Source organism: Aethalodelphis obliquidens, unplaced genomic scaffold, assembly GCF_003676395.1.
Source record: "Aethalodelphis obliquidens isolate GAN/ISIS:26980383/991018 unplaced genomic scaffold, ASM367639v1 scaffold29, whole genome shotgun sequence".
Taxonomy (NCBI): Eukaryota; Metazoa; Chordata; class Mammalia; order Artiodactyla; family Delphinidae; genus Aethalodelphis; species Aethalodelphis obliquidens.
Window position 1 is genome coordinate 1855253 of NW_020837973.1, and position 14175 is coordinate 1869427.

Consider the following 14175-nt stretch of genomic DNA (forward strand, 5'->3'; position numbering starts at 1 on the left):
GCACTGTCCATCTGGGTGGCTTGTCTGTGGGAATGGAAGCTTTCAGCTGCAGTAACAACAGGCCCTAGTCCAACAGGCTGGAGCAGCAGGGAACACCCAGCCGTGTGCAGGGTTGAGGGAGGCCACCCGGGTGCTAGATGGAGAAGTTAAATGGGGCCACAGATGTCGCAGGTGTGTTCTGCGTCTCTCTCTGTGACACAGGCCACCAGTGTCGTCCTAGGCTGGAAGCCCTCATGGTCACAGCAGGGCTGCCAGTGCCCAGCAGGACTGCATAACTCTTCCCTGGTCATGCCCTCTGGACAGAGAGTGGCTCATGTGACACCATCAGAGTGTTTTCCCAGCAACCTCCACAAACCTCTCCTGAGCTCTCATCGTCAACTCTCGCTCCTCCCAGGGGTCAGGCTTGGCAGGGATAGGGTTAGTCCTAGAGCAGTCAGGCCTCCTGCTAGCCGAGGTCTGTGACCACATAGGGGGAGCATGGGGAGCCCCCCAACACAATATGGGAAGAGGGAGTGGGGAACACACACACCCTCCAGGACAGAGTTCTGTTGACTTCCTACATAAACAGCCCATTGTCTGGGCCCACGACAATGTTAGAATAAGTGTATTCCTTTGGCCTCTGTGCAGTTGGGGAGGCCTAACCTCTGTTCCCTTTATAGAACAGTAACTTTGGTTGCAACTCTAAAATTAACAAAATGATAGAACTGCAAGCAGTATTTCTGCCTGGAATATTCCAGGCATCTAAAATTTCCTTCCTTAATGAAAGAAAATTTTCTTCAATTTTAGTTCTGATTATGCTTCTCTTTTAGTTGCCCTAGATTTTCCTACAAGGACATTTATAATTCTTAGTCTAGATTCTTTCTCTGTCCTCTCTATCTTCATTTACAAAGAACAAAACAATTAGTTTCATTTACTCTGCATATTAAAAAAAATGTTTCTTATTGCAGTGAGCCAACACCAGAAGTTAGACATAAGAACACAAACGCCCATCACCAGGGGGAAAAGCAGTATTAATAGTTCACCATGTATCCTTTGGTCTTTTTTCGATGTGATGTACGTCAAGCCACGTGTTAAACAGTCATCAAATTCTTCTTGGCGACCTATTACGTTGGCCTTAGAATATATCCCTCTGAAGGTATAGAGAATGCAGCACTTAAAAATTAATCCAATTGGTTATTTGTCCCCTGTACTTATATCAGTGTGGTCTACATTTATTCGTATTTTGATGTTGCCTTTGATCTCTTTTAAAATTGGATCGTAGTTTTGCCACGTGCAGCATGTCTTGTTGCAAACATCATCTGGCACTCCGCACAGATCTCTCCCGCTTACACCCTCCCCGCTCCCCTCCTGAGCGAGCACTTTCACCATCGGTCCCCGTGGGCCCTTACCAACGTAAGGAAGCTGCGGGCCTTCTTATTTCGTCTTCTCTCTGGTTACACATGTAACGTCCTCGCCCCTGAGCATCTGACTCCACAGCGTCACCATATCCTGCTCTGGGCGGGGATGGGGGGCGGACAGTCCTCCACACCTTTTCCGCACGTGGCCACACGACTTTGTGGTCACCTTCTCCCCGACGGGCTCTCTGTGTTTGTTTCCTGTGATTGCTGTGATAAAACACCGCAGAATGAGTGGCTTACAACACCCAAAACTTTTTCTCTCCCAGCTCGGGAGGCCAGAGTCTGAGATCAAAGTGTCAGCAGGTGCTTAGAGCCTCCAAAGGCTCTAAGGGAGGCTCCTTCTTGCCTCTCCGGCTTCTGGGGCCCCAACACTCCAACCTCTGCCTCTGTCTTCACGTGGCCTCCTCCTCTGTGTCTCTCTTTTCCCCGTCGTCTGTCTAATCTCCCTCTTAGAAGGACACCTGTCATTGGAGTTAGGGTCCACCCAGGTAACCAGGATAAGCTCCTCAACTCGAAATCCTTAGTTACATCTTCCGAGACCCTTTTTCTGAATAAGGTGCCATTCTCAGGTCTGAGGTCAGGACGTGGACAGTGTTCTGGACACCGCTGTTCAGCCCACTGCCGTTGGTGGCTTGCCATGTCTTACTGCAGCAAACACCACCTCGTGCACACACCGCTTTGTGCTGTGCAGATAAACCTTTGGCACAATTTCTAGAGGAGGTGTTGAGACTTGAAGGGTGACCGTTTGCACGGTTTTGTTAGATTTTGTCCAATTCCCTTCCATGGATGGCATCTCTCTTAACACAAGTGACCTTGAACATCTATCCATGGGTGTAAAGGCAATTTGTATGTGTTTGCATTTGCGGTGAAATATCTTTTCATGTTGTTTGTCCACTTTTCTTTTGAGTGTTTGGGTCTTTATTTCTCCTTGATTGTTTAAAACATCTTAAAATTTAAGGTTTTTAGCCCTCAAGCTAAGATAGGAACTGTTGATATGTCCCCCAGTTTGCCATTGCTTTGGATCAAGACAGTTTGGTGGGGGCGGGGAGATTTCTGGGCCACACAAACTTTTATATAGTGTTGATTTTATTCATTTTTTTCTTATTTACTTGCGTCTTTTTTTTTTTTTTTTTTTTTGCAGTATGTGGGCATCTCACTGTTGTGGCCTCTCCCATTGCGGAGCACAGGCTCTGGACGCGGCATGTGGGATCTTCCCGGACCGGGGCACGAACCCGCCTCCCCTGCATCGGCAGGCGGACTCTCAACCACTGTGCCACCAGGGAAGCCCCTGATGTCATTTACTTTTACCTTGATGGTATGAGATGCCACCTTTGCCATAAACAAAAAAAGTCCCCTGGGTTGGTCTCTCTACTCTGCCCCTAGGGCCCATTTGTCCAGCCAGGCATGAGAGCTATTAGTTACAGGCTTTGTACCATGTTTGCGTGTCCTTCCTCGAGCGTCTTTTCGGGATATTCATATTCTTACATGATTATTTGTCCGTACAAACTTTAAGGTCAACTGCATGTCTATAAAAAATACCTGCTGGCACGAGTGTTGGATTTATGCTAAATTCGTATATTAACTCAGTAGAATTAACTCTTCTTATCCAAGAGCAAGGTACAAGTCTACCTAGGAAACTTTGAAAAGTATTTGAGAGTTTCCTCATATAGATTTTACAATTGCTTATCAAGGGCATAAGAATTTCATGTTCTTAGTTGTTTTAAACAAGATTTTCTCTTTCTTTCTGTTTTCTAAGGGGCCGTTGTGGGTCCATAGGAAAGAGATTGATTTTTGTTGGTTAGGCTTATATCCTCCTAACTGTTCCGAAAGGCAGCTTTTAATTATTTAAAAAACTTCCTTAGTTCTCAAAGTCACGTTGATGAAGGGATAAGAGTTGAATCTTCTCTCTAAACACATGGCTATGGTAGATAAAGATGATTCAATATTTTAAAAAATGCACAGCCACCCATGAAAGCAAGCAAGGAGAATCCCTGTGGCTGGAAATGGGTGAGTGCACGGTGATGCCAGAGGCTGGGTTCCACGGTCACAGTGGACCCAGAGCAAAACAGGTCCTGGTGCAGGGCCGGACTTGGTGGGTGAGGACTTTGGGTCGCGGCAGGAAGCTGCCCACCCAGGAAAGGGTTGAAGTTACCCACCCCTCACTCCCTCCCACACACTCAGGGTTGAGATTGGGAATGAGTTTCCTGCCCAGAATGGGCCCAGCCACGTATTCATATCAAGCCAGGCCCCCAGTGCCTCCGTGTGCAGCCCCTGACCTGGGCTGTCGGGGCAGGCTGAGGCCAGACCAGGTGCCTGCCCCGGGGACTGCGTTCCAAGCAGGTGGGAACAGTTGGCAAAGGGCCCTGCAGGAGAGGCCCTACTCAGGATGAGCTCTTAAAACACAAGGATTTGAAAAACAGTTAACAGTCCCATAAATGGGTGACGTCAATAATGATCAAAGCAATGTTCACATGTTGAGGTGTGGGGAAGTCATTCTGGCTTATACATGAGATAACTTGAATTTTCTTCTAACTAGAACAGCCTGTTTGCGGCCCATCAAACACACATTGTGCATCTGCTTTAATGATTAAAGAAAAGGGCACATAGACTAGAAGGAAAGAATGTCCGTGTTAAAAATAAAGATTAAATGCCCCTCTTGCTTGGACGCCAATGCCGGTCCTCCTCTGACGATAAGAACACCTTCCCAGGCACCAAGGCCATACTGACTCACTGTGTATGTGCAGATCTTTTTTTTAAAAACCAGGAATGCCTCCCTGACTAGTTTGATGTTCTTTGTTCTGACGAGACATAAAACTGTGCTGAAAACCGTGCTTCTCAGGAGCAGTTCCGCAGAGTGAAATCTGAGAGGCTATCTCCCAGGCTATAGTCCTCAGTTTGATTCACATAAAACTCTTTTCCCTTCCTATTATACATTGTTTATTGATTATTTTCATCCGACAATAAGGAGGATATAGAAGTAGCAGAGCGGGAATTCCCTGGAGATCCAGTGGTTAGGACTCCGCGCTTTCACTGCTGAGGGCCTGGTCAGGAAACTAAAATCCCTCGAGCCACGTGGTGTGGCCAAAAAACAGAGAAAATAGCAAAGCAATTTTCAAGAAACACTAAGCTAAGCAAGCGTGTACCACATTCTCAAGTAAATAAAGTCAAAATCTTACCTGTGGCAAAATAAAACAGAAGGTTATAAAGAACACATAGGCAGATTAGGAAAATGGAAACACTGGAGACAAGAAATAGCAGGGATTAAACTTACCCAAATTCTTACACACAAATCCCAGGAGGAGGGCTGGGCTGTGTAGCAGGCATTGTGGAGCCTGTTGGAAAGGGTGGGTGGTGGGGTTGGAGCCAGTGGGGCCCCCGGCTGTGCAGTCGCTCCTGCACTGAGGTCAGCCCAGCAGCCAGCAGGGTGGTCTGGTCCAGAGATTCCTACCTGCTGTGGGGGGACAGCAGGGTCCCAGGGGTCACACTGGCGCCTCTGGCCCCAGAAAGTCTTCCCCTTTGGACGGAGCTGCCGCCCCAGTTGGGTCTTCGGGTTTGATCAGGCTTCATGCACCACCACCACCACCACCACCCTCCCCACAGTCTGGCTCACTCCTTCGTTTAGGCCAGTTCCTGGAAAGAACCTTTTGGAGCATCTGCCCACCCTGCAGCCCGTGCCGGCCACTGGGCCTGCGTCCTCGGCAAGGACATCCACCCCGCTGCAGGCGCCCTGCCTGGAGCTGACCAGCACCGAGACGCCGGGCTGCCGTTGCCTTTCGGAGGAAAGCTAGACTTACTCTGGGGTCCCCTAAGGGAAATCTTCTCAGAGCAGAGAGAGCTCCCCCACGCCCTGGGCCCAGACCCCTTTGATGGGGTGGGCAGGGGCCTCTGAAGGGAGCTCCCAGCTGGAGGCAGGTGAGGCCTTGGATGTTGTAACTGATGGAGACCCCTGTTCACTCCGACAGGCCAATTAGCTCGAGGTGACCCTTTGTCCAGGACGGACCTGCCCCTCAGGAGACCAGGGAAGGTGCAGGAGGCACCGTGCACTCCAGACAGGCCTCCATCCTCCCTGTCCAGGCATCCAGCCTCCCATCACCCCTTCGGGCAGTGGAAGGTCTGTTTGAGCTGCAGCCCCTTGCCCGTAACCCTTAATCCGGTGACACCAAAAGGGAGCTTCAAGGTTCAGCAAGGAGTCTGAGAGTTACAGCGAGGGCCTGGATTTCAGACCCAGGATGGAAATGGGGAATATAGCATCAGACAGGACCCAACCCCCTCCTCAGAGCACTTTGCAGGGAGCACTCCAGCTGATTCCAGGGTTTGGGGTATCTCCGCAAACTCTTGGATCAGATGCCCTCCCAGGAGAAGCAAAACCACTGTAGAATTACCAGAAGACAGATTCTAGAGTTTCAATCGCATTTTTGTGAAGTTCTGTACCATATACATTCAATTTCAAATGTCAACACTTTTCTTTTTCCATCTGATGGGCAAATGTAGATCTAAAAAACAGTCTAAAACCAAATCTAAGACAAGAAATAACCATGGATTTACAGAATTTAACATATCCTTGTCCTCAAAGATGAGGTTAGTTCATGCACAGTTTAAGCAAAATACCTACAATTACAGCCCCAGGTGCATGTTTAGATACAATTCACAGAGGAGCGATCAGTCAGTAAACTATCTCATGGTTAATAAACCATTGCATGGAGGTGGACCCTCCGTGGTAACCATGCCCAAGCATTTCAACATACAGTTCCTGGTCCTGTTGCTGGAAGCTTCCAGCCCACCTGAACGCCCAGACTGGGTCATCTCACAGGTGCACAGACACAAAATAATCTCTACAACTTACACTTTAGACCATTGTTCGGACTCCTACTTCTGAAAATGTTCAATGTTTCGTATTAGCTGTTTTTAAACAGCAAAACCAGTAAAGAAAATACTATGCAAAAAAAAAAAAAAAAAGAGAGAGAGAGAGAGAAGTATAGTTCTCTTGCACGGTGCATTGATGGAACATTTACAGACGGGCTGTGTACGGAGGCCCTGCCACCAGCATATTTAAAATAATCATTTTCAGAGCTGGGAGCTGGGCCGGGCGGGGCTTGCTCTCCTTTGGGCGCTGAGGAAGGACCACTGGAGGAAGGGCAGGGAGTCCCCTGTGGAGCCCACTCAGGAGCATGATGTCAAGGTGGGGATCCTACCTGTGGCTTCAGTATTACTCACGAATTTAAAGTAACAAAGTGTTAAAAAATATATCAGAACAAGTAACTCCCAACGATAAATGCATCAAGGCGGTGGAAAGGATTACATTTAAGGTATCAAAATTGAAGTTGATGCTGATCCCACATTATTCATTACTTCAAATGGAGATGCCTTTAAATTTATATTAAATTCAATTTAAATGCCATCGGAACCATGGTTGACAAAGTACTGACGGATGAATATTTTAGTCTGATTCAATAGCAGCAAACTTTATTTTCTTACCTTGAGGCAAGGTGATGGAGTTTTTATATGCAGTAGGTTGAACTGGGTTTGTAGTGACATGGCTTCTGATTTCCATAAAATAAAATTCTATCTTTAAAAAATGATTTTCAAGGGTTTAAGCCTTGAACTCTGAAAACATTTCTTCAGGGCTCTTTCTGCTTCACTCATTAATTTATACTCTGAAATCCAAAAGCTTTCTTATGCTTCTCTTCAAAATATCTTCAGGTTCAGAATTAACAATTAGTCATCTTAAAGGTTTTATGTTTGATGTTGCTGTTCAGTAATATTTCAACTTGATTTTCCCACTTACAGCTCTTGGTCATAGGGGAAAAGCGCCTTATACAGAAACGCACTTGGAGTTGGTGTTGAATGCACGTGCGTTAGGTGAATGAATGAAATGATTCAATAATTGATTAATTATAATTAGTCTCTATAACTGGTTCTAAGAAAGAATAGGCAGCCATTGTCCGTCTGCTAGAATAGCCCTTGGCTTCAGAGTTTGCAGGTCTCCTCACAAAATGATACGGGCAGTCCCTCTGAAGAGGTTATTAGTGATGTAAATATTGATTATTACTTATGCAGGGAAATAGATAGTCGTCTCTGGGCTGAGTCCTTCAGCCTCTGGCTCTATGTGCTTCCATCTAAGCTCCTAGAATTCAGAGAAGGTTTTTCTCTCTGTATCTCGTTCCCAGTGTGCTGTCTTTCCCAGAGATGTACAGGAGTTCCTGTGGTGGGATCACATTCTGTCAACCCTTCCTCGTGTATTACTATTTTCTTTAGCACAGTGTATTTTTAATTCCTGTCGATTCTTATCTAGCTAATGGCTCATTTCTCCCCTAAACCAAGGCAGCCACAGCTTCTGGGGAAGGACAGGTGCAACTGAAGGTCAGGAAGCCATGGCTTGGCTGTGACTTTCAAAATAGCCTTCACAAAAGGGCAGGGGCGTCCACGAGATTTGGGAGCCAGAACTTCAACTGTAAAAGCCAAATCCTTGATAAATAAAAAAGGCCCACAGACATTTTCCATTTTGCCTCGTTGAATAGAGTGGGTCCTGTAGCCAAGGCTGGGCTGCAGGGAGCTCTGAGGAGTAAACACACAGCTTTTCCAGGCTCTACTGGGGGAAGGGGGAGGGGGAAGGGGCTGAGCATGAGGGACAGCTGGCAGTGTGGGACCGGGACCGGGATGTGGGCAGAGGCGTCTGCCTCAGAGTCCGTCCCAGGCTCTCCAGGCCGCTGTGCTGCGTTCCTCCCTGTGTCTCAGGTACGGCTACTCTGGTGATGAGGGCTGGCAGCTCACAGAGACGCTGTGCACAGAGGTTTACATTTTAACCATCCCTCTCCAGACTACTGAGCAAGGCCTTCGGGAGACATTGTCACAATCTTATTACGATTAGCATCATCCATTATTTCATCTCTGGGATGCAAGGGCTGCATCCTGGTGGCCAAAAAGTGGGTTTGGGTCTTCAGGTCCCACATGCCATAGTCACCGTCTCAGGGCTCCCTGAGGGACCACCCAGTCAGAACAACAGTCGTCAGTCCAGCCTAGTTTTAGGTGGTGACCACTTCAAGTGCTTAATTCTGATTGCCCTATTATTTTTATACATGTTTAGAAATTGTTTTCCAAATGTATTTTTTAATTAATCCAAAATGAATCATTTTAAATAATCTGCAGTAGGAGGGAAGAATCAGTGCGGAAAGGTGATTCATTTCGGCATAAAATCAGCCACTCTGGCTGAAAAGCAAAGATCTGTGACTGACATATAGAGTATCGGGAAAATAATCTCAGAACGGGTTTTGTCTGTTTCTTGGCTTTGCAGTACCGAAACACAGATTCAGAAATAAAAAATAACTTCATCACATAATGACATGCCGAAAGTATCGCATCTTACTAACCTTTCACATGAGTAATTTATAATAAAGTCGCTATGTGATTATATAGATTTACATGTTACTTGTCAATTAGAAATATTTTATTTGAAAGGAATATGGATTTGTTTTACTTATCAGAATCCCAATATACACATTCATGAAATGACTTACAAACTTCATTTTATACTTTTGAATTATCCCAGGCTCTGGAGGCTCCAGGGAGTCACTAAAACTTACAATTCTGAGCAGAGTATCCCCGTCTCCCACTTAAAATAGAAGCTATAATACTCTCGAGCTTTTGCCAAATTGCAAATAAGCGAGCAGAGTGAAGAGTGATGTGATGAGTCAGAGCTGAATATTCTCAAACCCAACAAGTGTCAAAGCGTGATTACACAGCCTTACCCTGGATCCCGCACCCTCAGCTCTGGCCCGGAGCCCATCTCAGGTAGGCAGGCACCAAAGTCAGGTCCATTTGTGCACCCTGGAGCATCTTTGAGGAAAGCCGGCATATCCCAGCATTGTAAGTAACTTCACAAATGTGTCTCTTGGGATTCTGATAAGCAGAGCAAATGCATACTCCTTTAGGAATACGTTAGGACACATTGTTTCAGTTACTGTGGATATCATTATAATTAATTTGGAAAATACAAAACATATAAAAGACAAGCCGGGGCTTCCCTGGTGGCGCAGCGGTTGAGAGCCCGCCTGCGATGCAGGGGACGCGGGTTCATGCCCCGGTCCGGGAAGATCCCACGTGCCGTGGAGCAGCTGGGCCCGTGGGCCATGGCCGCTGGGCCTGCGAGTCTGGAGCCTGTGCTCCTCAACGGGATCACAGCCCCCTCCTCTTTCACTCTCAGCCAGAAGAATCCTCACTGCCCACCTGGTCTTCACTAGAGCACTGTGAGGCCTGGGAGCTCCTCGTTCACTGAAGGTTGAGCCCCCAAGTCCAGAAGAATGGCCAGGTTGAAGGGGAGTGGCCCTCACCCCAGTGGCATGTCCTGGCTGCACTAACGTGTTGCTGGGACATCACATAGGAGAGGGTTTATTCCCCATCAGAACAGAAACAGAGCCAAGGTCACGTGTGCCAAGGTCATTCCATCTTGACATAGTGCATAGTGACCACTGACCTGTCTGCACAGGAGAGAAGGGAATTTACCAATGGAAATGAAGGTGGGCGTCTGCAGACAGGACACCCCAGAGTCCCGTCGCTCTGGGATAGGGGGACACTCCTACATCCTGGTCACCTCAGGGTCCTCAGTGCACCAGGCTCCAGCACTCAGCAGTGGTCCATTTATTGGTTTAAACAAACCAGGGCTTCCAATTCACCATGCTGGCGCTGTAGCCAGAGAATGTGAGATTTCAGGATAACTGCAAAGAGAGCATAGCGCACTGGAGCAACATGTTGGAGGAAAAGCCTCCTTCGTATTCTAAAGTAGAGTCGCAGAGAAGACGTAGCATCTCACAGGCACCGGGAGCACGAACAGACCACCGGTTAGTTATACTTGTACCTGGCATGCTGACTATGGTTTCTTTCCCCAACCATTTTGGGACTTCAAGCTCAATGCATTTGAAGGGGTAAATGTACTTGACAAAACAAAGACTTAGCTGGAACCGATGTCCACAATCTCCAGAAATTTCAGGGTGTGTAATATGTATTAAAGCGTGTCAAAAGTTAAGCCCGTAAGTCACAGAACCTCTGCTGGATTTGGATTCCAGCTCAGGAATGAGATGATGAAAGTATAAATACGCAGCCAACTGCGCTGAGCACCTCGGAGAGTTCCCAGGCTCGCCCTCCGCCAAGTGGCAGGGAACAGCTGGCCAGAATTTCTGAGCGCCTTTAATGAAGAGGATTCCTCGTTGTTCGGATTTGGTGATTAAATGGAATAAGACATGTTCCTTAGTGGGTTTCCTGAAAGAAGGTTGTCCTGGAAGACAACTGGGTCTATGAATCCATCCTGGGGCCCGACAGGGCAAGGGCAGGGGTGGGGGGACCACACTTGGAAATCAAGCTTTTGGTCACATGGTTCTTGTCAGTGTGCTTTTTGTCTTTCCACACATTTCAAGAATCTTTCTTAGACTCAACTAAGAAGTCTGGGCTACTTTATGTGTTGAGACTTCCTTCCTCAGAATACAGCACCAAGGATTTGTAAAACAGTCTCTCTGTGGGTCCGTGGATGTGTCCTGGCTGGTGGAATTATGGAGTGAAACTACGCTGCACTCAGGGCAGAAGCGGGGAGACCGAGGAGCCTCCAGAAGCCAGGACGCCTCCAAGGGCGCTGCGGACACGTTCCCAGGCCTTGGGAAGTTTCTCTCCATGATGGAAGAAGCTGTGATCATCACCAGTAGCTCAAGGCTGAAGTCTGTACCTACGAAGTGTTTACTGAAACTAGGAACAGTCCCCATGGTCCCCGCGTTCCCACTTAATTAGCTTCTGTCTCACTCACCTTTTAGGGTTATTTATTGTCTTTCTTGACAGACAGAAATGGAGGCCTGGGGTGGTGGGTGGTGGAGTGTCCGGCTGGGCTGCCTCACCCCACACTAGGAATTACACAGGCCCAGCTCCGTGCTGGTTCACTGACCCTGAAGCCAGGCACCCTGGCTCTGCTGCGCAAAGCCCCGTGGAAATGAAGGGTCCCAGGTAGAACACAATTGAAATCCTGGTCACCTGTCAGAAAAGCATGAGTCATCACTTACTTGCCCAAGCAGCGGACTTCAGACTGTTGACCAAAATCCTCAGAAAGAAATATGCTGTGTTATCTACACGCGCACACACGCGCACACACACACACACACACCTGAAATACAAGTTCACAAAACACTCTTTATATTCCCGATCTGATACTTTCTCTTCTATCCTATTTCATTTAAGGAAAACTGGACACACAGTGCATAGAAACCCACAGTTTGAAAATAAGCCTGAATTGCTTAGACCGTCTTGCATATTCACGGCTGCATCCCTACAGATCCACGGCCCAAGCATCTATCCACTAGGCTGTTTCCACGTAGGGTGAGACACTTCCGTTTCTGTAGCCACAAGAAATGTGTATTCAAGAGACACTGAGCTAGATTCTCAGTGTGGTTTCTAACCACCACTGCTGTCTGAGCCCTTGTGTAGTTGAATCTATGGCTTGAGCTTTTATCCAAGGTAGTTTAAACAACTTCATGAAACAGATGTGTGTTATCAGCAAACTTCATAGGGGATGTCCTTTGTTTAAGGAGCTCTTACTAACTCCAAGAAGATCACATGTCAATCCAGAGAATCTTGGGATTGTAAACTCTTAGGTCTAGAAGAAATCGAATTGGTCCTGCTTCCCAATTCTTGTTTTATTAATTAAAAGGAAAGCGTCTGTGGACTAAATTGTCCCACCCAGCATCTGGTACACGACGGCAGGGCAGTTATACGAATTGAATTAATGAACTTGCTAATGTGGCAAGGCCAAGGCTGAACAACAGGCACCAGGCTGGGGATGCAGACTTTGTAACCACGGTGGTGTGTGTGGGAAGTTCTGGGTTTGCACCACAGTGTCCGTGGTCCGAGCTCGGCTTCACGCCGGGAGAGGAGCCGCTTGCCCACAGCCAAAGGCACTCCCAGCAGAGTGAGCAGACTTACGGCTACTCTGTACCATCTGCACATTCCCGTGTGGCCTCCCACACCTCTGAGCTGAGAGATAAGATGGGGTCCTGGCTCCCCAAAGGCTTCATCTCTCCTAAACTCGTCTAGAAGGCAAACCCACAACCCTAGCCTCAGGAGCTCCATGTTTTGATGAGGTTGGAAAACATGGCGGGGGGGTGGGAAACATGGAACAGGAAGTTTTGTTTAATCTATATGCACACCCCTGAGATGGCATTCCCAAGGGAAGTTAAAATAAGACTTTGAAATGGAAATTGCTTAAGAAGGGCCACGCAAATGATAGGGAGGGACAGGAACCCACAGGGCCCTTCTGCTTCCTCACCCCTGGATGTGGCTGGGAAGGTTTTTCATTTGTAAAATCCAAGGTCATTCTAGTCACTAGTGAAGTGCTTGTGAGGAATTATTAATAGAAATTGTGAACAATACCACTCAGACAGAATCCTGATCTATCTGCCTGTGACAAGCAGAGTGTTAGGGGTTCTGAGAGCTTTGGATAACAACAGCTGGTTCTTCTCATAAAAACGGGGCACCTGTCAGCTTTTCCAATGAAGAAATTTCATGCGAAGCATACTAAACTCTCCTCATCCGGCTGCCAGCGCCCTGCCATCGGGCAAAGGTATTTTTAAATGTCTTCCAATATATTTTATTACCTGCAAGGGCAGCAGAAATAGTTTGTCGATGTGTGACGCCCTCCTTTCCCAGCACGACCCGAAGCGAGCCAGCAGCTTAGAGATGGCAAGCCATCACCCTAATCACTTTTGACTTTTTTCTTCAAAACCACATCATGAAAATGCTGCACTATGAAAAAAGGGGATTGTTCGCAAGGAAAAAAAAAAAAGCCGGGGTTTCCGTTCAGAGTGCACAGAGTCTCCTGCCGCTCCGTGTGCTACCCTGGGCCGTGGTCAGGGTGACACTTGCACCGTTAAGGGTGATGGGCTTCTCCCCAGTCCTGGAACAACCAGGTGACCTCAGAAAAGGCACATGGTCTCTGGGACGCTGCCCCAGGTGATGTTGATCCGCCTTCCTGCCCCCACCCCGCCAGCTGTTGGTGCACTGATGAATTAATATTTGTAAAGAGCTGAGAGCTATTTGCAGAGGGTGTCGGGGGTCAGGAATCACATACCTCCGCTCAGAGTGAAAACGCATGAGGAAGAGACGTGCAGATACGTATCAGGCTAAATGCCCGTTGTAAGTTACAAGTCTGCCCTAATTCTTAGTTTCCCGTGAGCCCGTGGCTCCGTGAATTCAGATGTCCTCCCTCAAATAGGAACACAGAAGCTCCGGGGCCCACTTTTGATCTAAACAATTAGCCAGGACATTCTTCTGATTTGCCAACAAAGGTCCTAAATCAGTGGAGCTCCCCCTGGCTTTCTTTTCAACGTTATAAAGTCTCTGTCAGTTTCCCCCCTTCCGTTGGAAGGTTACATCACTTTCTTTTTCTTCTCTATTTCCTTTTAGGTTTGGAATCACATTCATGGACAGTAGACACAACGCCTATTTGCCGTCTATAAGGTTCAGGAACCTTTCTGAGTTATCCCTCCAACAAAGAATTCTATAATTAGCACAGCAGAGTTAATAATATTCAATGAATTGAATAATACATTACATAATCCTTAACAGTGTCAGAAAATCTTCTGATTGTCTGGTGTTTCACATGGGCTCCATTTTACTTATTTTTGTTGTTGAAGTGTAGTTGATTTACAATGTTGTGTTAATTTCTGCTGTACAGCAAAGTGATTCAGGTATGTGTGTATATATATATATATATATATATATATATACACACACACACACACATTCTTTT